The 22,890-nt window shown below is 48.8% G+C and overlaps 1 protein-coding gene across 1 annotated transcript in view; it reads right to left on the bottom strand.

Annotated features, from left to right (window-relative positions):
* The window catches only part of FHL2 (four and a half LIM domains 2), a 147,572-nt gene extending 127,108 nt beyond the window's left edge, over window positions 1–20,464 (bottom strand). Inside the window, exon 1 of the mRNA XM_075336491.1 lies at window positions 20,272–20,464. The gene's annotated coding sequence lies outside the window, so the exon portion shown is untranslated. The remainder of the gene's footprint in view (window positions 1–20,271) is intronic.
* Between the last annotated feature and the right edge of the window lie 2,426 nt (window positions 20,465–22,890).

A 22,890-nucleotide genomic window follows, 5' to 3' on the forward strand; every position in this document is an offset into this window, starting at 1 on the left:
CTACTGCTCGAGAAGACGCTCGAGCGGGAACTTTTCGCGCCAAAGATGGCGGCTTCTGCAATTTTTCTGCCGGATACCTCCGGCGGTAACAAGGCGCACCTCTACCAGACGGCAGAGCGGTAAGATCCTGTTCGTGACGCCAAGTTGTCGCGGGCGGGGAGGAGGGTGTCGGCACACTACGCTCACCCCTTCTGCTCGGGTCCGGCGGCCGCTGCTCAGTGGTGGCTCGAGCCGTAGGCCGGATCCCGGGGGTTCCTCGAGCGACACTCCTCGCCCGTGAGTGAAAGGGGGTTTGTTGGGTGCGGGGATTGTTATAGTTCGTGACGCCACCCACGGTTGTGGTGATTGCACCACCGCTGCTCAATGCGGGGGTCCCGGGGATGGTGATGGGGAGCAGCCAGGTGTTGTGTTGCCCCTCCGTGGGTAGGGGTTGGTGATCCCGGGGCCCGGTGATGGGTGGTGAGGTGCTGGGCCTGGTGGGCGCAAGGACGCGAGGGCAGCGCTGTGCCTTGCGGCACTGTGGTCCTGATCTCCTTGGTGGGCGGAGCCAACCGCCTGGCCCACCCCCTGGTGTGAATCATCAGCCTCTGGAGGAAGGCAACAAGGATTTCTAGTTAGCTGTGATGTGCCTACCTGGAGTGTGGGGTGTGGTGGTGTGCGACCTGTGTCCCCTGGCTTGCCCAGGGCGACACACTTACACTGTGTACTTATTCAGCAAAACAATATAACTAAATTAAGTACAAAATGAATGTATCCGTTAGCAATCTAGTTAAATATGACGACATAAGTATATTTTTGGCATGTACATTAAAGAACTTTAGAGATAATGACATTGTCTATTAAAGGGAGACCACGGGAAGCATGAATCTGAACCTGGCTGCATAATTGCATAAAGGTAGCAGTATCTCAGAGAAACACATATTTAGAGAAAATGGCAGGGATTTATAGGGAAGGACCTGACTAGTCTGATCTAATGCCTGCCTAGATTCTCCTTGTTCCACTGCAGTTAATTGACAGATCTCTTCCTGAGAACACAAATATTGTGAGTCAAAAGGATTGATAAGAGCAGATGGTCAGGAGTTGAGAGAGAGGTGGAAGGAAGAGAGCAGCTACAGTAACTGCTGTAATAAATCAATGGGCTGGAGAGAGCTGACTTGGATGTTAGGAGTTAATTCCTTTCCTGGAATGTAACTACTACGCATACTCATAACACACTCACTATGGCCCCCTTCAAACGCACGTGCCTCCGGTACGTGTTTGGCAGTTTTCTCACGTACCGGAGACACGTACACACGTGGACCTATGTATTCCTAATGTTTTGGACACACGTAAGTATTTTCGAATGGAACGTGTGTCCGTTTCGTACTTCCGTGTGTCCGTGTGTTTCTCACGCCGACATGTCCGTTTTTCTCCAGCATTACGGGTGTCACACGGAACGCAAACGTGTCACACGTAACACACACGGACCACACGGATGTGTTCCGTGTGACACGCACCGGAGAAAAGACATGTGTCTGTGAGAAAAGAAACAAATCATTACTCACCTTCTCCAGCCCTGCAGTCTCTGCCGCTGCTGTCACTTGCTGACGACCGCCGCTCATTATGTTTATTGAATATTCACTTCACTGCGGCCGGAAGCAGCAGCAGCGGAGAGTCGTCAGGACTGGAGACCGAAGATCAGCACCACGGACAGCGACGCCAGGGACAGGTGAGTAGAAAGTTCCCATTCTCCATGTGTTATCACAGATAACACACGGAGAACACACGTAGCCCATAAACACGGCACACCGAGGGAAAAACGCACCTCTGACACGTCCGTGAAAAACGTGCGTGGTTTTTCACAGATGTGTGAGAGAGGCCTATGAAAGATAACATCTCTCCTTGCAGGAGATTGACAGCAGATTGAAAAGGCAATTCAAATGCAAAGCTACTTATTATCATACTATCTAATTCATTAAAAAGAACCTGACAGCTGACATATACTGCCCAATCCACAGGCAGCATGTATCAGACGCTGGTTGCACGATTTTAGGAACACACCTGTCCAAGTAGTCATCCGTGCGGTGCGGCTCAGTCCCTGGTGGCTTTTAAACTATATTTTTTTCTGAAACATAGTAGTGTTTCAGAGTTAAAGGGAACCTGTCAAGTCCAATATGCACCGAGAACCACAAGCAGTTCTGGAGGCATATTTAGAATCCCTGCCTAACCGTCGCTGTATCTAGTAAAATGCATGAAGAGATCTTTTGAAAAAGTATTTCTAAAGCCCACTTTACACGTTGCAATTAGTTGTACAATCGCATTTGCGATGTGACACGCCCAGGTTGCATACGGGATCTTATGAGATTGCACGTAGGTCGTTCATTTGCTGTCACACGTGCGTTAGTAGTCTATGTTAAATTGATCAATTTTGTGTGCGATCCTCTAGATCATGTGTTCTGTGACGTATGCATTGGGAACCTTTTTTTTTTTTTTTAATTGACTTGCCAAGCGTGTGTAATGTGTAGGGATGCGTTTTTACTATGTCATCTGCCATTCAGCTCTGCTACATGGCCGCTGACAGCAGACACAGACAGCCATGCAGCAGAGCTGAATGGCAGATGACAGCAGACACAGACAGAGCCGCACTGTCAGAATGAACTCGGGTGAACTTCACCCGACTTCATGGTCATGCTGCGGCTCTGTCTGTGTCGCGCCCTGATTAGCGGTCACCTGTGAAGGGCTCACCGGTGACCGCTAATCTCCTAAGTGACTGAAGTTAGCAGCCCTCTCTCATATACTTGTAACGGGGTGCCAGGGGTGCCTCGGGGATTGTAGTCATGGCCCCTTTTTCTCTCAGGCTTACCCCTGGCTTCGCCGTCACTATCGGGACAGGAGATGTCTTGGTGGGGCAGAGTGTGGTGGTGCATATGTCGTCCGACGTACAAACACTTTTCAGGCGTGATTCAGTGAAATCAGAAGGCATTTTATTGATCACAACTTCTTCACACACCCGGCAGTAATAGATGACTTTACACTTCTTTGGCTGGGGGAAAACCTGTCCTGACGTCTCTTCCAGTGGGGATGTGCCCGGCTAATCTTCTTCACCTGGCTCCCACTACGGCTACCCACAGACCGGACCCACACCGGTACTGCTTCGCACTTTGAGGTTCCGCCCGCTCCTTTTCTCTCCGGCTTCCCTATTCATCCAGCTCCCACACTCTGCCCCTTCTCTGCTTCTTCTCTCCCGTCCCGGACACAACTGCCTTTACTCCCACTTTTTCTCGACATCCATATTCTCCCCTCCCCTTAATCTTGCTGGCTCCTCCTACCACTTGTTTCTGTGAGACAGCCGTCCCACCCGGCCACTAGGGGGAACCCACTAAAACAGTGCATTAACAATAAAAACATTTTTATTAAAGAACATCAACATTCCGGGGATACTGGGCTTCTTTGTACGGGGTCTGCCCACCCCTTACATACCTCCCCTCTTTAAGCCTAAGCCTCCCGGCAAGGCATAAATCTAAAACTACATTTAAAACGAAACAAAGTCATTTTAATAGAACTACGAACACGTTCACCTTAGGGCACCCGCAAGGGGCACACCAGTCCAGCGCCCGGAGTTCCTCCTGGAAGCTCCCGGTCTTAGTCGTGCCCGGAAGCCTTCGGCAGGCACTCCCGGTCTTAGTAGAGTTTCTGCCCGGAGGCTTTTGCAGCACTCCCGGTCTTAGACGGCAGGAACACAAATCGGCAAAATCTTCTTAACAACGCGGAAGGAGCCCCTGGCTCAGTCCAGCATCAGGCTCTCTCCGGGCTCAGCATCTTGAACGGTTGCAAACAGCAAAACTTCTTCCGGCTCAAAACAATGCCGGTAGTTAACATAGACAGGTCCGTTATCTTTCGGTCTTGGCAATTCACTCCGGATGATAGGCACGTTGCCATTCAGCCCGTTGAGCCTTCACGTAGTCCGACAAGGACTGCCCGGGCAACCGGCGCAGCCTCCGGAAGGGCTCATAACTGACGGTGGGCTCCGGTGTCTCAGTCCCCTCAACCCCCGACGGGGGTGATGGGGTTGCTGCACGGGACGGCTGGGGGCTGCCCATGACAATCACCGGGTGCGTAATCAGGCTCTGCTGAATAGCCAGCACCGCCGGGGTCCCCTTCTCTGGGTCAGCGCTCAGTCCAGGCATGACTTCCGGGGCTACGGCCAGTGTGCGTCTCGGGTGGGAGATCTCAGCTAGTACCGGTCTTTGCTGTGCCCGTCGCCGGTACTGGCATTCCTCCCACTCAAGTTCCTGCTGCCATTGAGCAGCCTCTTGGGTAGTGGGCATCCGGGTCACTCCGACAGCAAACAGGCCTCGGCATCCCACCTCTCTCATGAACCGCACCTTCTCTCCCGGATATAAAGTGTGGAGGCGTTGTGGTAGGCCCTCGGTGTTAAGGTTCACCCGATTGTAAAAATAGTGATCGCCGGTCTCTTCATCCTCGATGAAACCGTAACCTTCTTTCTGGTTAAACTTCACCACAGTCCCCACGGTACACTGGCGTTCGAATTCTTCACTCCGGGGACCGGCCATCATTTCCCGGGCTACGGTCTCGGCCAGCAGCCTCTCCTGTACCGGGTCGGGTTCTGGTGATAGGGACTTCCGCGGCGGCAGGGGTGATGGCTGTACTGGGTCCCAAAAGAAACCCCACTCGTCCTTTTCTAGCTCCCGGGCTTGTGGTTCTTCCGGGGCCGGAACGGTTACGTGGGATGAAGATCCCACCGTGACTGGCGGGGGTATCTCCGGGTACGGGTATGGGGTACCCAGGAGCCTGTTCCCCGACGGCAGCTGTGCGGTGTAAGTCGCCCCGGACCTCGGTCGTGGTCTCTCCGGTGACAGCGTCCCAGGTCGTAAGCCAGGTGACTTTCGTAGGCCGCTCAGGTCCTCCGGGCACCGCCGGTAAGTTGTGAGGAAGTCCTTCCGCGGTCTGCTTTGGGCGTCCTCTGCCCAGATTAGTGGCTGCTAGCACGGCCACCACATCTTGCTGCTTTCTGGAGGTCTCCATCTCGTTTTCAGTCAGCGTCTCTGATAATGGCGGCGGGGTCAGTGGAGATGCTGGAGGAAGTGGAGGCGGGCCTACTTTTCCCGCTCTTGGGTATACTCCACCCCCAGTCTCACACATCAGGTCGACCCCTCCGCGGCGGTTCTTCTTTTTCCCTGGAACACCGCCCACTTCACATATCTTCATCCGTGCCCTGGGACCGGCACCTCCCCTCTTTGGGCGGAGTACTCCGAACTTCTTTTTCGGCACCGGCCAGCCCCAAGCTCTTCTTTTGGCGCCAATTCTTCGCGCGCTTTCTGTGTCCTTGAAGACGACGGCCATCTTGCCGCCATCTTGTGCCCGGTCCAACGCCTTAGGCACTACTTCCTCTTCCCACCATGGGATCGGGACTCTTCTCCAATAATCCGGATCCTGTGTCCTAGGCACCACTTGGTCTCCATCTTCTTGGATCGGGACCCTTTGCATATAATCCGGATCCTGCCGACTACGCCACATGTAACGGGGTGCCAGGGGTGCCTCGGGGATTGTAGTCATGGCCCCTTTTTCTCTCAGGCTTACCCCTGGCTCCGCCGTCACTATCGGGACAGGAGATGTCTTGGTGGGGCAGAGTGTGGTGGTGCATATGTCGTCCGACGTACAAACACTTTTCAGGCGTGATTCAGTGAAATCAGAAGGCATTTTATTGATCGCAACTTCTTCACACACCCGGCAGTAATAGATGACTTTACACTTCTTTGGCTGGGGGAAAACCTGTCCTGACGTCTCCTCCAGTGGGGATGTGCCCGGCTAATCTTCTTCACCTGGCTCCCACTACGGCTACCCACAGACCGGACCCACACCGGTACTGCTTCGCACTTTGAGGTTCCGCCCGCTCCTTTTCTCTCCGGCTTCCCTATTCATCCAGCTCCCACACTCTGCCCCTTCTCTGCTTCTTCTCTCCCGTCCCGGACACAACTGCCTTTACTCCCACTTTTTCTCGACATCCATATTCTCCCCTCCCCTTAATCTTGCCGGCTCCTCCTACCACTTGTTTCTGTGAGACAGCCGTCCCACCCGGCCACTAGGGGGAACCCACTAAAACAGTGTGTGGAGACACGGGGCTCAGTGGGCGCTCTCGTCCACTAAAACCCGCCGCCTTTAGAAAGACAGCGTGGCTCAGGGCTCATCCCAACTGAACGCCGGCCTCCCTAACCGTGGGCGTAACACTACTCAGACAACACAGGGTGAGGGAACCACAATAATTAGACTTTATTGGATCCCCAAACAATTAACGGCACATAACACATAACCAGCAAAACACACAAATGTAACAGGCAACAGAGTCTCACCCTTCCGCTGGCTCACCAGGGATTAGAATGTCCATGCCTCACAGGTTCCAAGCTGTCTGAGGTCTGCAAAGTCTGTAACAGGTGACTGAACTGACCCAACCTGCGTGTCCTCCTTAGGTAGTCCTGGTTTGATGTTACAATCCTGGCAGCCGGAGTCGAAATCCCTAGGCTGTGGATATGGTCTCCAACCGGATCCGGAGTCCCTAGATTGAAGCCATAAGATGTCCTGATCCTCCAGTCAGCTCCAAAGAGCTTAGACTGGATCCATCAACCATCAACAACCCTGGTAGCTTAAAGAAGTCCCTTTTATAGCCATAACTTTCCCTTAGGATACACTGTGTCCTCATCGATTGGTTGGACAAGATTGCTTCTCCCATTGGAGGAATTTCAAGCTGCATGGGCAATGTTCATTTAAATGATATGGGTAGAAAGCCTGAGGGTGTACATGTAAACTGGGAGTCACCGTCTAGACAATGGCTACTAAGGTAATTACATTATCAATACACAACTACAATACAATGGTTACTGGAAACGTCTGGAGAACAATACGTTTGGCTTCCAGTGGCCAACACAATTACATTGAGTCAACAAGAGTCTTGTAAAAACAATGAGGGACTTCTCCCCCGTCTATAGACAATCTATCATGCTGTCTGGCTGGATTTTAAGAAACATTAACCCATGAGAGTCCATGTCGTCACATTCCTCCCCCTTCTTAATATTAGCCAGACATGATAGGCTTCCGATCATCCTTCTCCTCTTGACGGCATTGTCCTTTTTAATGGTGAGGTCAGCAACAGAGGCTTGCATCTATTCACCTCCCCCTGATTACCTCCCCCAAGTTGAGCAGCCATAGTGTGGTTAGGCTTACTCACGGTTCTTGGCTCAGAAGTGGATGTTGGAGACCGGGAATGTAAACCATCCCTGGAAAAGATGTTAGAAAAATCCACATCAGGGTCCTGCTTGGCTTGGAGGTGGGTGATGGCTGCTTCAAACTGACTGGATAGTCCTTGTCCTAGGTCATTCTCCAAAATGACTGGTGTGAGCAGGTAATTCACAAGCCCCACTTTCACTTCCCTTTGAGTGGTATCCAAAACATCAGGCTTGGTGGGGCCATCTATGAACCCCACTTCAACTTCCTCCTGGCTAGACCCCGAAACAACAGGTGTGGGGAGGCTGTCCATAAACTCCATATGGACCTCTTCCTGGTCAGACCCCAAAGTAACTGGTGTGGGGACGGTGTCCATAAGCTCCACATCAGCCTTGCTCTGATTAGTCTCCACAATGACAGGTGTGGGGAGGCTGTTCACAAGTCTCACATCAACCTCTCCCTGGTCCTTTCCCGAAATAACTGGTGTGGGGACGGTGTCCATAAGCTCTACATCAGCCTTGCTCTGGTCAGTCTCCACAATGACAGGTATGGGGAGGCTGTTCACAATCTCCACATCGATCACTTCCTGGTTGGTCCCCAAAATACCAGGTGTGGGGAGGCTGTCCTCAAGCTCCACCTCGACCTCTCCCTGGTCGGTCCTTAGGTCCAACTGCACACATGCCAGAGGGACGTCTGAGCGCTGGCCCTCAGCCAGGGTGATGGATAATTGGGAATCTGGTAAAGGGTCTTCTGGGGAAACAATAACTGGGCTAACCAGAGTGATGGAAGATCCAATGTCTCGAAGTCCCTGAGCCTGTATATCACCGACCTTGACCGTCTGGATGTGGGGATGGAGGTTGGCTGGTGTACAGTGTCTGGCCTGCCGTAGGGTGTGGACTGGATAAACCACTTCCTCAGCTATTGGTGTTTCTTGGGAGTAGCATTCCTCAGGTCTCGTTGGTTCATCTCGGCATATGTTGACTGGTTGGACTGGCAGATGGGCTCCAAGCATGCGGCCTCTTTGTTTTGGTTCAGCTTCTGCTGGATAGTGGGACCATCCTTCTCGACCGGCTGGTGCTAGCAGTACGGCAGCTAGAATCCCATAAACATATTCCATAACCCAAGCCCTCTCTTCTCTTGAGGATCTAGGCCCCAATGCATCCAACAACGCTGTGGCTTGGGCCAATTTGGACAAAGTTGATTTCCGATTGTCACTAGATCCATGATGTGGCACATAGTTTAAATCCTCAGGGTCAATATCGGCGGGATCCTCATCGTCCTCTGCATCATTCTGGGCATCCCAACGGACTAATTTCTGGATCAAGGCTGACCGAGTCTCAGCGTTCCAGTAGATAATCTTTCGCCTCTGGCAAATATCCTGTAGCATCCATTTACTGCAGCGGTCGTAACTCCTATCTTGTCCTTGTCCCATGGCTGAGCTGGTGGGGTTGGACATGGCAGCGTCCGAAACCTGAATGCCTCCCTTATGGCCTGCTGGGTATGCTTATGTGCCTCCCTGGTTGTTGAGCCCTGGACGGTGTCCGAAAACACCAGTCCACTGCAGCTCCCCTGGGTAAACCAGGCTGAGTAGTATCCCACTGCTGCCACCAATTGTGGAGACACGGGGCTCAGTGGGCGCTCTCGTCCACTAAAACCCGCCGCCTTTAGAAAGACAGCGTGGCTCAGGGCTCATCCCAACTGAACGCCGGCCTCCCTAACCGTGGGCGTAACACTACTCAGACAACACAGGGTGAGGGAACCACAATAATTAGACTTTATTGGATCCCCAAACAATTAACGGCACATAACACATAACCAGCAAAACACACAAATGTAACAGGCAACAGAGTCTCACCCTTCCGCTGGCTCACCAGGGATTAGAATGTCCATGCCTCACAGGTTCCAAGCTGTCTGAGGTCTGCAAAGTCTGTAACAGGTGACTGAACTGTCCCAACCTGCGTGTCCTCCTTAGGTAGTCCTGGTTTGATGTTACAATCCTGGCAGCCGGAGTCGAAATCCCTAGGCTGTGGATATGGTCTCCAACCGGATACGGAGTCCCTAGATTGAAGCTATAAGATGTCCTGATCCTCCAGTCAGCTCCAAAGAGCTTAGACTGGATCCATCAACCATCAACAACCCTGGTAGCTTAAAGAAGTCCCTTTTATAGCCATAACTTTCCCTTAGGATACACTGTGTCCTCATCGATTGGTTGGACAAGATTGCTTCTCCCATTGGAGGAATTTCAAGCTGCATGGGCAATGTTCATTTAAATGATATGGGTAGAAAGCCTGAGGGTGTGAATGTAAACTGGGAGTCACCGTCTAGACAATGGCTACTAAGGTAATTACATTATCAATACACAACTACAATACAATGGTTACTGGAAACGTCTGGAGAACAATACGTTTGGCTTCCTGTGGCCAACACAATTACATTGAGTCAACAAGAGTCTTGTAAAAACAATGAGGGACTTCTCCCCCTCTATAGACAATCTATCATGCTGTCTGGCTGGATTTTAAGAAACATTAACCCATGAGAGTCCATGTCGTCACATTCCTCCCCCTTCTTAATATTAGCCAGACATGATAGGCTTCCGATCATCCTTCTCCTCTTGACGGCATTGTCCTTTTTAATGGTGAGGTCAGCAACAGAGGCTTGCATCTATTCACCTCCCCCTGATTACCTCCCCCAAGTTGAGCAGCCATAGTGTGGTTAGGCTTACTCACGGTTCTTGGCTCAGAAGTGGATGTTGGAGACCGGGAATGTAAACCATCCCTGGAAAAGATGTTAGAAAAATCCACATCAGGGTCCTGCTTGGCTTGGAGGTGGGTGATGGCTGCTTCAAACTGACTGGATAGTCCTTGTCCTAGGTCATTCTCCAAAATGACTGGTGTGAGCAGGTAATTCACAAGCCCCACTTTCACTTCCCTTTGAGTGGTATCCAAAACATCAGGCTTGGTGGGGCCATCTATGAACCCCACTTCAACTTCCTCCTGGCTAGACCCCGAAACAACAGGTGTGGGGAGGCTGTCCATAAACTCCATATGGACCTCTTCCTGGTCAGACCCCAAAGTAACTGGTGTGGGGACGGTGTCCATAAGCTCCACATCAGCCTTGCTCTGATTAGTCTCCACAATGACAGGTGTGGGGAGGCTGTTCACAAGTCTCACATCAACCTCTCCCTGGTCCTTTCCCGAAATAACTGGTGTGGGGACGGTGTCCATAAGCTCTACATCAGCCTTGCTCTGGTCAGTCTCCACAATGACAGGTATGGGGAGGCTGTTCACAATCTCCACATCGATCACTTCCTGGTTGGTCCCCAAAATACCAGGTGTGGGGAGGCTGTCCTCAAGCTCCACCTCGACCTCTCCCTGGTCGGTCCTTAGGTCCAACTGCACACATGCCAGAGGGACGTCTGAGCGCGCTGGCCCTCAGCCAGGGTGATGGATAATTGGGAATCTGGTAAAGGGTCTTCTGGGGAAACAATAACTGGGCTAACCAGAGTGATGGAAGATCCAATGTCTCGAAGTCCCTGAGCCTGTATATCACCGACCTTGACCGTCTGGATGTGGGGATGGAGGTTGGCTGGTGTACAGTGTCCGGCCTGCCGTAGGGTGTGGCCAACACAATTACATTGAGTCAACAAGAGTCTTGTAAAAACAATGAGGGACTTCTCCCCCGTCTATAGACAATCTATCATGCTGTCTGGCTGGATTTTAAGAAACATTAACCCATGAGAGTCCATGTCGTCACACAGTGCATTAACAATAAAAACATTTTTATTAAAGAACATCAACATTCCGGGGATACTGGGCTTCTTTGTAAGGGGTCTGCCCACCCCTTACATACTCACCAATCCCCGATCCCCGATCCCCGGCTGCTTAACTATAGCCTATAGCTGCCAATAAGTCCTAGATTAATCATGTCAAGCGTCTATGAGACACCTTCCATGATTAATCTGTAAATAAACAGTAAATAAACACACACACCCGAAAAAAATCCTTTATTAGAAATAAAAAACACAAACATATACCCTGGTTAACCACTTTAATCAGCCCCAAAAAGCCCTCCATGTCCGGCGTAATCCAGGATGCTCCAGCGTCGCTTCCAGCGCTGCTGCATGGAGGTGACCGGAGCTGCAGCAGACACAGCCGCTCCTGTCACCTCCACGCATGCTAATGAAGACAGCCGCGCGATCAGCTGAGCTGTCACTGAGGTTACCCGCGGCCACCGCTGGATCCAGTGACAGCGGGTAACCTCACTGACAGCTCAGCTGATCGCACGGCTGTCTTCATTTGCTGCGTGGAGGTGACCGGAGCGGCTGTGTCTGCTGCAGCTCCGGTCACCTCCATGCAGCAGCGCTGGAAGCGACGCTGGAGCATCCTGGATTACGCCGGACATGGAGGGCTTTTTGGGGCTGATTAAAGTGGTTAACCAGGGTATATGTTTGTGATTTTTATTTCTAATAAAGGATTTTTTCGGGCGTGTGTGTGTTTATTTACTGTAATTTACAGATTAATCATGGAAGGTGTCTCATAGACGCCTGACATGATTAATCTAGGACTTATTGGCAGCTATGGGCTGCCAATAACTCCTTATTACCCCGATTTGCCAACGCACCAGGACAAATCGGGAAGAGCCGGGTACAGTCCCATAACTGTCGCATATAATGTATGCGGCAATTCTGGGCGGCTGTTGGCTGATATTGTTAGGCTGGGGGGCTCCCCATAACGTGGAGCTCCCCATCCTGAGAATACCAGCCTTCAGCCGTATGGCTTTATCTGGCTGGTTTTAAAATTGGGGGGGACCGCACGCCGTTTTTTGTAATTATTTAATTATTTATTTCACTACACAGTATAGACACGCCCACTGGCTGCTGTGATTGGGTGCAGTGTGACACCTGTCACTCAGCGTGGGGGCGTGTCTCACTGTAACCAATCATAGGCGCCGGTGGGCGGGGAAAGCAGGGAATACGAGATTGTTTAATGGGCGGCCGGCTTTTTCAAAACAGTAAAAGCCACCGGAGCAGTGTGAACGCCGTGCAGCGCCGGGGATCGGGGAACGGTGAGTATATGAGAGAGGGGGATAGACTGACATGGACAGAGAGTGAGGGACAGAGATAGTGACCGACTGACAGAAATTAGTGAATGACAGACATTGTGAGGCGCTTCAGAACGCAGCTTTTCAGCTGCGCTCTGAAGCGGACCTTTTTTAAGCTGCGGTGCAGAGCGCACACCTGCGCACATAGCCTCAGACACCAAAATCGTATGAGGGATGTCACATGTTACAATTGACTAGGTTCGTGCAACAAAACGCTCAATTCTAGAGAAAGATACGATGTGTTTGCGATCAACGGTTTTGCGTTCAATCCTGATCGCAAGTAGCTGTTACACGCAGATACCTCACAAACGATGCCGGATGTGCGTCACTTACAACTTGACCCCAACGACAGATTGTGAGATATATTGAAGCGTGTAAAGCGGGCTTAAAGATACTTTATGAGATGCAAATCAGTGTTATTTCCCCCGACTAGTCTGGCCTCTTAGCATGTTAGTGTACCGCCCCGGTGTTGGTGGGGCTGCTCGGATCCGGGATTGGGGTGACTCAAGGGGCCCGGACCCAGATTGGCAAACACTTTGATCTTTGAAAAGGGGGGTATTTTCAAGGGAGAAGTTTGTGATGCCACCTGTGGGTTGCGGTAATAGGAGTACAGCCGCTGCTGTAAGGAGTACAGATGGAGTTAAGCAGCCTGATGTTAGTCCCTCAACAGGTAGGGATGGCTCAGGGGTGTTGGTGGTTTGGGAGAGCAGGGTGCAGGGGATCAGAGTACTCACGGTGGGTAGTTGTGGTGCTGGATTAGGATTATAAAGTTGACACATGCTGCAAGTAAACCAAGTTCTCTGTGTGCCAGTCACTGCGGGCAGCCTGTCCAGGTATCCGCTGCCACTTGTGTCACTTGGTAGTCCCCTTGCCTTGAAGCTGTTAGGGCTCCGCTCACTTTGTGAAGTGTAGCTGTGCTCTTGAGGGCTGGCACTTGGGACTTCAGTGGGCTGCTTTTGGCTGGAAAAGCCTGTCCCCCGCGTTGTTCAGTGTTTGTTTATTTAAATGTCCTTTTATTATGCCATCCCTCTGCTCTGTTTGTGTATATCTTTGTGTTTCTTCAGATATTTTGTCATACCATGATGAAGGCACCTGAGATGTCTCGAAGGCTTGCTTTGTAACACCATTTTATTTTAGTTAGCCATTAAAAGGTATCACAACTACAAAATTATAATTTTGTTTCTCTCACTGAGGAGAATCAATCATTTTTCAACTGGCTAAGACGGTACCCAAATTTTTTCTCTTGTAACCTTCAATGGAGCATACGAAGCATTGCTACTGTCTAGATTGCTCAGTAAGGGCATTAATACTTTGTATGGGACACTATCATTTTCGGGGGCACTATCTATCTGGCACATGGTCTGTGTAGCATATTTTTGGGAGGGGGTCACAATGGTAATTACACAATTTTTTTAAGCATTGGAGTCACTGTTCTATGCCATAAGAACAAGCAGGACGGGGAGTTTTTGTGGGTTGGGAATAGTTGGGGACGGTGCTGGAAATGTGAGAAGTCATATGTGTCTTTCTTTTAAACTCTGGAGATTATAGATGGCTGGAAGAAGTCGCCATATCATCTCGACCAGATGAAAAAGACAAGAAAAAATGAACACTGTCATCAGAAAGAACGTCAGCTGTAAGTCACTATATTATAACTACCTGAACCATAATCACTCATGTATTTGCCGGACCAGTATCTACCACTATATGGTCACTATGTGGTGTACGTTTGGTCTTTTTAATAGCATTTCTTTTTCTTTATTTAGTAACAGTTTAATGTATTTCAGTCATTATGAGGTGGTATCTTTGTACATTGTGTTTTGTTATGTAGAGGCAATGGTCATATTATAATATTATATATTTACTATGACGTAGTAATGGTAGTGGACTTTGTTTAGAGGTATTATTTTGACCTTGTACAGTAGTAATTTTGGTATTATTGGTTTTTGTATAGTTTGTTTTTGGGCTTTGGCCCCTGATCTTTTAGCACTGTAGCAATGCCGCTGTCAGCCATATTAGCTCGACTAATACAAGCCCAAATAATACCGACTCTGAATAACAGCAATAGTGCACATAGTAGTTCCATATCACAGAGCGAATCTGAAAAAAATTATCAATAAATTCCACATGCTCCAAGATGTCACAATCGTAAGATCTTCAGAAGAATGGGGAAGATGTATTAATGCATAAACTGTTCCTGGCCACGTAACTTCAAATCTTTGCTAACTCATGGAAAATCTGAGCCTGTAGCAGCTCCCTTTGGTGACCAAGTCAGCAGTCTGCCTAATCATAAAGGCAACCTTTTCTATACCTAAGCCCTGTCCTGATCTCTATGAGGAACCACTTTTATATTCTAGACCAGTGTTCCCCAACTTCAGTCCTTAAGAGACATGAACAGGTCATGTTTTCAGGATTTCTTTAGTATTGCACAGTTGTTGGAATCGTCACCTGTGTAGGTGATTAAATTATCACCGATACAATACTAAGGAAATCCTAAAAAATTTGACCTGTTGGTGGATCTTGAGGACTGGAGTTGGGGAACACTGTCTGCCATAGACCATCAGATATTTGACCATTTACCACAACAGATCATCAAGAAGGCAAAATGTTGTTCTGTAAAGGGGTCAGATTTCACATAAATTGATTTAGTGTAACTAGTAGTGAAAGTAGAAAGCAACAGTAGATCTACATATAAAACATTGTGTTATGCGGGCTTTACACGAGACGACCGATCGTGCGATGCATCGTCGGGGTCACGGTTTTCGTGATGCACATCCGGCATCGTACACGATGTCGTCTCGTGTGACACCTCCTAGAGACGCAGTATCGCTCACAAATCGTAAGTCATGTACTCATCGCTAGGTTTCATAAAATTGTTTAAATAAAATGGCGCCGGTTATTCATCGTTTCCGTGGCATCACACGTTGCTCCGTGTGACACCACGGGAACGATGAACACAGCTTACCTGCGTCCCGTGGCACCCGCCGGCTATGTGGAAGGAAGGAGGTGGGCTTCTATTAGCCGGCTGCCGCGTGACGTTGCTGTGACGCCGAACGTCCCTCCTACTTCAGGAAGTGGACGTTGGTCGCCCACAGCGAGGTCGTCCGGAAGGTAAGTGCATATGACGGGGGTTAAACGAGTTTGTGCGCCACGGGCAGCGATTTGCCCGTGACACAAAAACGAGGGGGGGCAGGTACGATCGCTCGTGCTATCGCACGATAGATCGACTCGTGTAAAGCAGGCTTTACACTTTGCTAAATTGTGAGCAAATAAAGGAAGCAGCAGTCATAAGGCACACTGATAGAAAGTGTATTTATACACAGTCATCAAAAATGCACTAAGGTGATTACACAAGTAAAGTACCGTATTTTTCGTTTTATAAGATGCACCGGATTATAAGATGCACCCCAAATTTAGAGATAAAAAAGGTAAAAAACAAAAAGGAATCCGTCTTATTCCCTCTTAATCCGGTGTTGTCTTACCAGAGGGGGGCAGCAATGGTGGTGAAGTGGAGTCACAGGAGGCAGAGGTTGTGCTGGCAGCGGCGGCGGGTCCTTGGTGGCAGCGGCGGTCAGTGGTGGCAGCAGCAGGTCAGTTGCGGTAGCGGTGGCGGGTCAGTAGTGACAGCGGTGGTGATGGGTCAGAGGTGGCAGCAGCAGCAACGGGTAAGTGGTGGAGCAGGCCGATGTGGTGAGTGTCCAAGTCTGTCCACGGTCGTCCCGTTTCAAGTGATGGTGCCCGGAGCAGCGCATGCGCAGATGGAGCTCTCATCCAAGGGCTCCATCTGTGCACGCACTGACTCCCGGATCGGCGCGTGCGTATATGGAGCTCTAATTCAAGAGCTCCATCTGCGCACGTACTGACTCCCAGCACCATCATTTGAAACCGGGACACTTGGACACCCGCTGCAGAGCCACCGCAGTCCGCACAGCCGCCTGCCGGCACACACAGAGAGGCAGCCAGCAGGCCACCCACCCGCACAGAGAAGCAGCTGGCCACCAGGACAGAGAGGCAGCCGGCACCGACAGGCAGCCGGCACGCAGCCACAAGCACCCGGCCGCACGCAGAGACAGGCACCCGATTTCTCGCACGCACCCTGCTGACCGCACAAAGAGCCGCACACAGAGCCGCACAGAAAGCCCCACCGGTAATCTATATTCGGATTTTAAGACGCACTCCTCATTTTCCTTCCAAATTTTTGGGAGGAAAAGTGCGTCTTATAATCCAAAAAATACGGTACATTTTTTTATTGTCTCTTAGTGATTGAAAGACTTAGAACTCTTGAATATACATAGTTAGCCGATTCATGCTGTCCGAATCAAACACTCACTGCATTATTGCAGCTGTATTAGTTTTACTCTGAAACTTGAAACTCTACAACTTGAATATCCGGATGGGGAAAATCTGATACACATCCCCTTCCTAGTTCCCTAGACCAGGGGTCTCAAACTTGGCTGTGTATATGGGCCTCACATTAAAAAAAACGTGAATTTGGGAGGCTGCATTCTTTGCAGGACAAAGTGACATTTTTACTGACACCATATTTTTTTATACACCTTTTTGATTTTTTTTTGGTGCTTTTATTTTATTTTTTGTATTGCATTCATAGTATGGGTTACAGTTTTATTGCTTTAAGCCCGCTTTACACGTTACAATATATCTTACGATGTGTCAGCGGGGTCACGTCGTAAGTGACGCACATCCGGCATCGTAAGCTACATTGTAGTGTGTGACAGGTACGTGCGATTGCGATTGAACGTTAAAACGTTCATCGCATACACGTCGTTGAATCCTGACGAATTGCACGTCAGGTTGTTCAATGTTCCCGAGGCAGCACACATCACAGTGTGTGACACCCCGGGAACATTGAACAGATCTTACCTGCGTCTCGCGGCTCCCACCGGCAATGCGGAAGGAAAGAGGTGGGCGGGATGTTTACGTCCCGCTCATCTCCGCCCCTCCGCTTCTATTGGGTGGCTGCCGCGTGACGTTGATGTGACGCCGAACGTCCCTCCCACTCCAGGAAGTGGACGTTCGCCGCCCACATCGAGGTCGTATGGAAGGGTAAGTACGTGTGACGGGGGTTAATCGTTTGTGCGGCACATTCAACAAATTGAACGTGTCGTACATACGATGGGGGCGTTGCAAATCGCATATGATATCGTATGCGAAATTGCAACGTGTAAAGCATGCTTTAGTCATTATGGATGACGCAATGTTAAACATGCACTTTATTGTTTACTTTAGTATATATATATATATATATATATATATATTAAACATAAGTATTTTTAGTGGCAACATTTCTTTTCATGCTTTATTTTACATTTTTTTTACAATTTATTTTCCCCCACTTGGGCAATTCTGTCCAACATCTGAAAGTAGTCCCCATCCTGGTCCCTGTCTTGGAGTTATTTTCCCCATCCTGGGCCCCATCTTGTAGTTATGTCCTTCATCCTGATCCCTATCTTGTAGTAATGTCCCCACCCAGGTCCCCATCTTGTATACATGTTCCCATCCTAGCCCCCTTCTTTTGTAATAATATCCCTATGTTGGTGCCCATCTTGTATAAATGTTCCCATCATAGTTTTATTCGTGTAGTAATGTTCCCATCCTAGTACAAATTTTGTAGTAATGTGTTCATCCTAGTCACCTTTCTGTGCGTAATATGCCCATCATGGTCTCCTTCTTTTGTAGTAATATGCTCATCCTAGTACCCATCTTGTGGTAATGTCCCCATCCTTGTCCCCATTTTGTAGTAATGTCCTCATCCTGGTCCTCAGCTTGTAGTAAAGTCCCTATCCATGCCCCATCCTCTAGTAATGTCCTCTATTGTGCCATTATTCACTTACACATGAAAAAACTGATTCTTCTCACTTGTCCTCCAATCCCTTGACATCCTATCTTGTACACATGCAGCCCGGAGGCACCATAGACCCTTGGAAGATCACAGCCTGGTCCAGGTCAGCTTCTGGCCAATCAAGGGCCAACACCTGGCGTCAGTGTGCCAGCACAATGGCGTATGATGTAACTGACATGTGCCACGATGCCGACAAGCTAAAGTCAGCTTCTGGCCTTTGATTGGCTGACGGCTCGCATTATCATTGTAGAGCAGAAAGCTTGACTCTGTGTGGCAATACATTTCAATTGAATGTGCGTCCAAGCACTGATATCGGCAGCCCCTGGACCTGGCCATGTTCGTCAAAGGTTCTACGTTGTCTACGAACCACATGAAGCAGCCTCAGGGTCCACTTGCACTATTTGAACACCATGTTTAAGACAGCTGGCCTAGACACTGTAGCTCCAGTCAGTCTCTGGTGATTAGTGACCTGCTGGTAACTCTAGTGTTTCATGAAGTGCTCCAGAGGTCACAACTCAATACAACTCTATGACAACTTCGTTCTACCTTTCATAGATTTGCTTTGAGTGCTTGTGATGTAACTTCTGACTTCCGGTCAGTCAGAAGTTACGGGCACAAATGGTGCCATGGGATCGGTGTGGTGTAGAAAAAGCATGAAAACCCCAGAGGCTAAGTATAAGAGAGGGGCAGGGGACTTAGATTTAAAGCACAACCCCAGCGCTGAAAAGAAAACCCACCCTGAAGTGGTGCTTTAAGTAAGATTTGTGGCATCCCATTTATCAAAGTGTCTGGCTCCAACACACCTGACTGATGAAGATCAGGATTTAAATGGCCGCTCTGAATGAATTGGCGCCTTAGTCCCCTGCAGCTTTCCAAAGTATGCTTTCCTTCAAAGGAAAAAATATTGAGCTGTAATAATACAGCCAGTGCCTCAATAATACTGCCCGTGATTTGGGCAGCATGAATTTAAAAGCAGTGTCCCTTTATGCTTACACTAATTCATCTTTTTATTTACATGAAGGGATTTTAACATTTTTTTACATTGATAAAACATATAAAAAAGAAATGTTGTTTAATAAATATAGCAATTAATATTCTTTTAAGCATGTGTCTATAATTAAGTTTCTGCTTTTTTATTTTCCAAATATTTTGATCTGCATTGTTCATTTATGTAAAATAGTATATTGGTTAACATTGAAATCATAGAGTAATGCGGGCGTCACACGATACGATCTATTGTACGATCGCACGAGCGATCGTATCAGCCCCCGTCGTTTGTACGTCACGGGCAAACCCACGTCGCACGTACTTACCTGCTGAGCGACGTCGCTGTGGGCGGCGAACATCCACTTCCTGAAGGGGGTGGGACGTTCGGCGTCACAGCAACGTCACACAGCCGCCAGCCAATAGAGGCGGAGATGAGCGGGACGTAAACATCCCACCCACCTTCTTCCTTCAGCATTGCCGGCGGCCGAAGGTAAGTTGCAGTTCATCGTTCCCAGGGTGTCACACAGAGCAATGTGTGCTACCCCGTGTACGATGAACAACCGGCGCAAAGAAAAATAAACGATTTCTTAAAAATAAACGACGTGTAAACGATACACGATTTGTAACTGATTTGCAATCGTTCTGAGACGCTCGTAGGTGTCACACGAAACGACGTCGCAAACGAAAAACGTGACCCCGACGACATATCGCACCATAGATCGTCTCGTGTGACGCCCGCATAAGGCCGATCATATCATCCACATTTGTATCCAATGCTTTCTCAACCAAAAACTATTATGTTAAAGTAGAATCAATAAAAAACATATTGCCGAAATAAAAAAAAAACCAGTATTAAATGAAAAACAATTGTAAATATATTCCAAATAATTGCAGCTAAGTCTAGATGTCTATTTTTGTATTTCCCCTAACGTTACCATTCATTAGACTCTGCACAGACACACGTGACAGCAGTACATAGATGCTGCCTGCATCCCTTACACCCGTCTTCTCACCTCCAGGCTCATAAGTGTTTCCTCCATCAGCCAGCAAGTTAACCCCTGACCAACAAGGAGAGCTATTTCTAACAAAAGAAAGTAGCCTGTACTTACAGAGCAGCAGCCAGTGAGTGCTCTCTCTTCCTCCCAGGGGTAGGGGCTTGGAGGAAGTCACACATCCAGTGGCAGCGAGCAAGGCTTAGGCAGCTGCACAGCTGGAGCACTGACACTGCAGGTCCAGATTGTGTGGAAGCGGGCTGCCTCTACAGCAGTGAAACCCCTCATATCATTTTACCATATAAGGAGACGAACGCATCCCACTCTCGCACTCTTTTGCTCAGCAGCTGGCATCCAACACTTTCTGTTTTCCAGAGGTTGTGGCTTTTTTCATTTTACAGATAAATGTCTTTGTTGGAATGTTTCCTGCAATCAAACCGACTCTTTCCCCCCTCTAATGTACTTCATCAAATACCTCAGGATGAAATATCCGCTCCAAATCAGCCCAGGTCGTTCATCCACAACCACAATGGCCGCCAGGTCAGCAACCAAGACGCACAAGTACCTGTCAGTCATATATCTGTGACAGTAATTGACCACATTAGTCAGAATTTATTTTTTTTACTACAACCAAAAACATAAGAGACACAATATCTATAGGGCTCAATGTAAAAATACACCTAGATTAGGCGCCATACTTGTTAATATAATATGTAATTTTATCGGACAAAGCATTAGTCTAGTATCCGCAGCATAATTATCGACACACTTTTGGAGTCACGCTCACAAAAGCCCAGACCTGTCCGACAATCTTTCTTGTCTGACATCCATTAACGTATGTCACAGACAGAATAAGACCATAATGATAAGGAATGTGTAGTACAAAGAGGCTATTGATACGTGAGCCCCATTGCTGTTAGGTAGGATGAGGCCAGAAGTAATTACCGAGCAAACATCTGGATGGTTCTCTCAGAAACACTCCATTCCGGGCTAATGTCACCGTGACCCCACATTTTATTATAAGGGAATGTGTTGTAGTTAATATTTGTTAAAGGAATATATCCACCCACCCAGACCTGAAATAGGATGAAGGAGAGAACATAAGGAAGCATAAAATGCTCCACATTTCTGATCTCCTGCTTGGTAGGGCCCTTTCATGAGTAAGGCGGCATTCAAACTTTTGCCACAACTGTGATTTACCAAAATCAGGGCAACATTTTTTAAGTTCTACCTTGAATTCTTGTGAGCCCATCACCGCGGCAAGGTGACCTTTCTTTGATGGGACCCTATACTAGTGTCATGCCTCTCCTTGACTAAATGTCTACAAATATATGGGCAGATAAGATCTGACACTAATTACAACCACAGACGTCAGGGTATTAGTAGCATAACTTGTATATGAGTACATTGACAATACATTGGGGGCAGTTTAATATAGAAAAATTACATGACAGGTTCACTTTAAATGCATGTGTTTGAAGCTAAAAAAATCATTTTTACAATTGATTTCATTAAAAATTTTGCACCGCGTAACGCTTACAAGTTACCGTATTTTTCGTTTTATAAGACGCACCAGATTACAAGACACACCCCAAATTTAGAGAATTTTTTTAAAAAAAATATGGAGTCTGTTTTATAATCTGGTGGTGTCTTACCAGAGGTGGGGGGGGAGCGGGGTCACAGGATGCATGGGGTGGTGCTGGAGTATGGCAATGCTGCGGGCAGTGCAGTAGGTGTCCCAGATACTCGCTCTGTGAGGCAGGATGAATTTCCAGAAACTGTCGGTGATGCGGGCTTCAAAGAAATGGTGCCCGGAGTCAGCGTGTGCGTAGATTGAGCTATCGACTCAGTGACAAGCCAAGATCATATCTGCACACTCGCCACCTCCGGGCACCACTTTCCTTACGTCCACTGCTGGGAGATCAATGGGCCGGAAGCAGAGTGTGCGCAGATGAGATCTTGAGCCGAGAGCCCCATATGCGCACGCACCGACTCCGGGTGCCATTATTTGAAGTCTGCACCACCAATATTTCAGGATGGCAGCCCCTGCCTCACAGCCTGCAGTAGCACAGCACAGCGCACTGCCCACAGCACAGCGCACTGCCTGTAGCATCACCCCTGCCTCGTGTGTAAGCTATATTTGGCTTATAAGATGCACCCCTCATTTTCCTCCCATTTTTTTCTTTTTTATCTTTATGTTTGAATCCTGAAATGTGGGTAAAGGTTGACAAATTCAAGGGGGCCGAATAATTTCGCAAGGCACCATATGTCCCCATCCTGGTATATAGCCCCATCCTGGTATAGAGATCCATAATGTCCCCATCCTAGTATATAGCCCTATCCTGGTATATGTCCCCATCCTGGCCGCATCCTGGTATTTAGCTCCATCCTGGTATATGTCCCAGTCATGTCCGCATCCTGGTATATAACCCCATCCTGGTATATGTCCGCATCTTTTTAATTATGGTCCCCCCCGCACGCTGCCATCAGTAAAAAAAACTAAAATGATTACACTCACCTTCCCGTCACCCCCCCCCGGTGTCATCCTCCAATACTGGCATGGCGGCAACTGACCAGCATGTAAGCGGTGCAGCGCATGATATCCCTGTCATACGTGCCCACAGTGCTGTCAGCTGCCGGGAGCCAGCATATTGTCTGCTCCCCATGCCATGGACTATGGGCATGGGAAACAGTGAATGTTTATAACCTTAATCGCAGTGCAGGGACTGGACAGGT

The sequence above is a fragment of the Anomaloglossus baeobatrachus genome, chromosome 2 (genome assembly GCF_048569485.1).
Source record: "Anomaloglossus baeobatrachus isolate aAnoBae1 chromosome 2, aAnoBae1.hap1, whole genome shotgun sequence".
Taxonomy (NCBI): Eukaryota; Metazoa; Chordata; class Amphibia; order Anura; family Aromobatidae; genus Anomaloglossus; species Anomaloglossus baeobatrachus.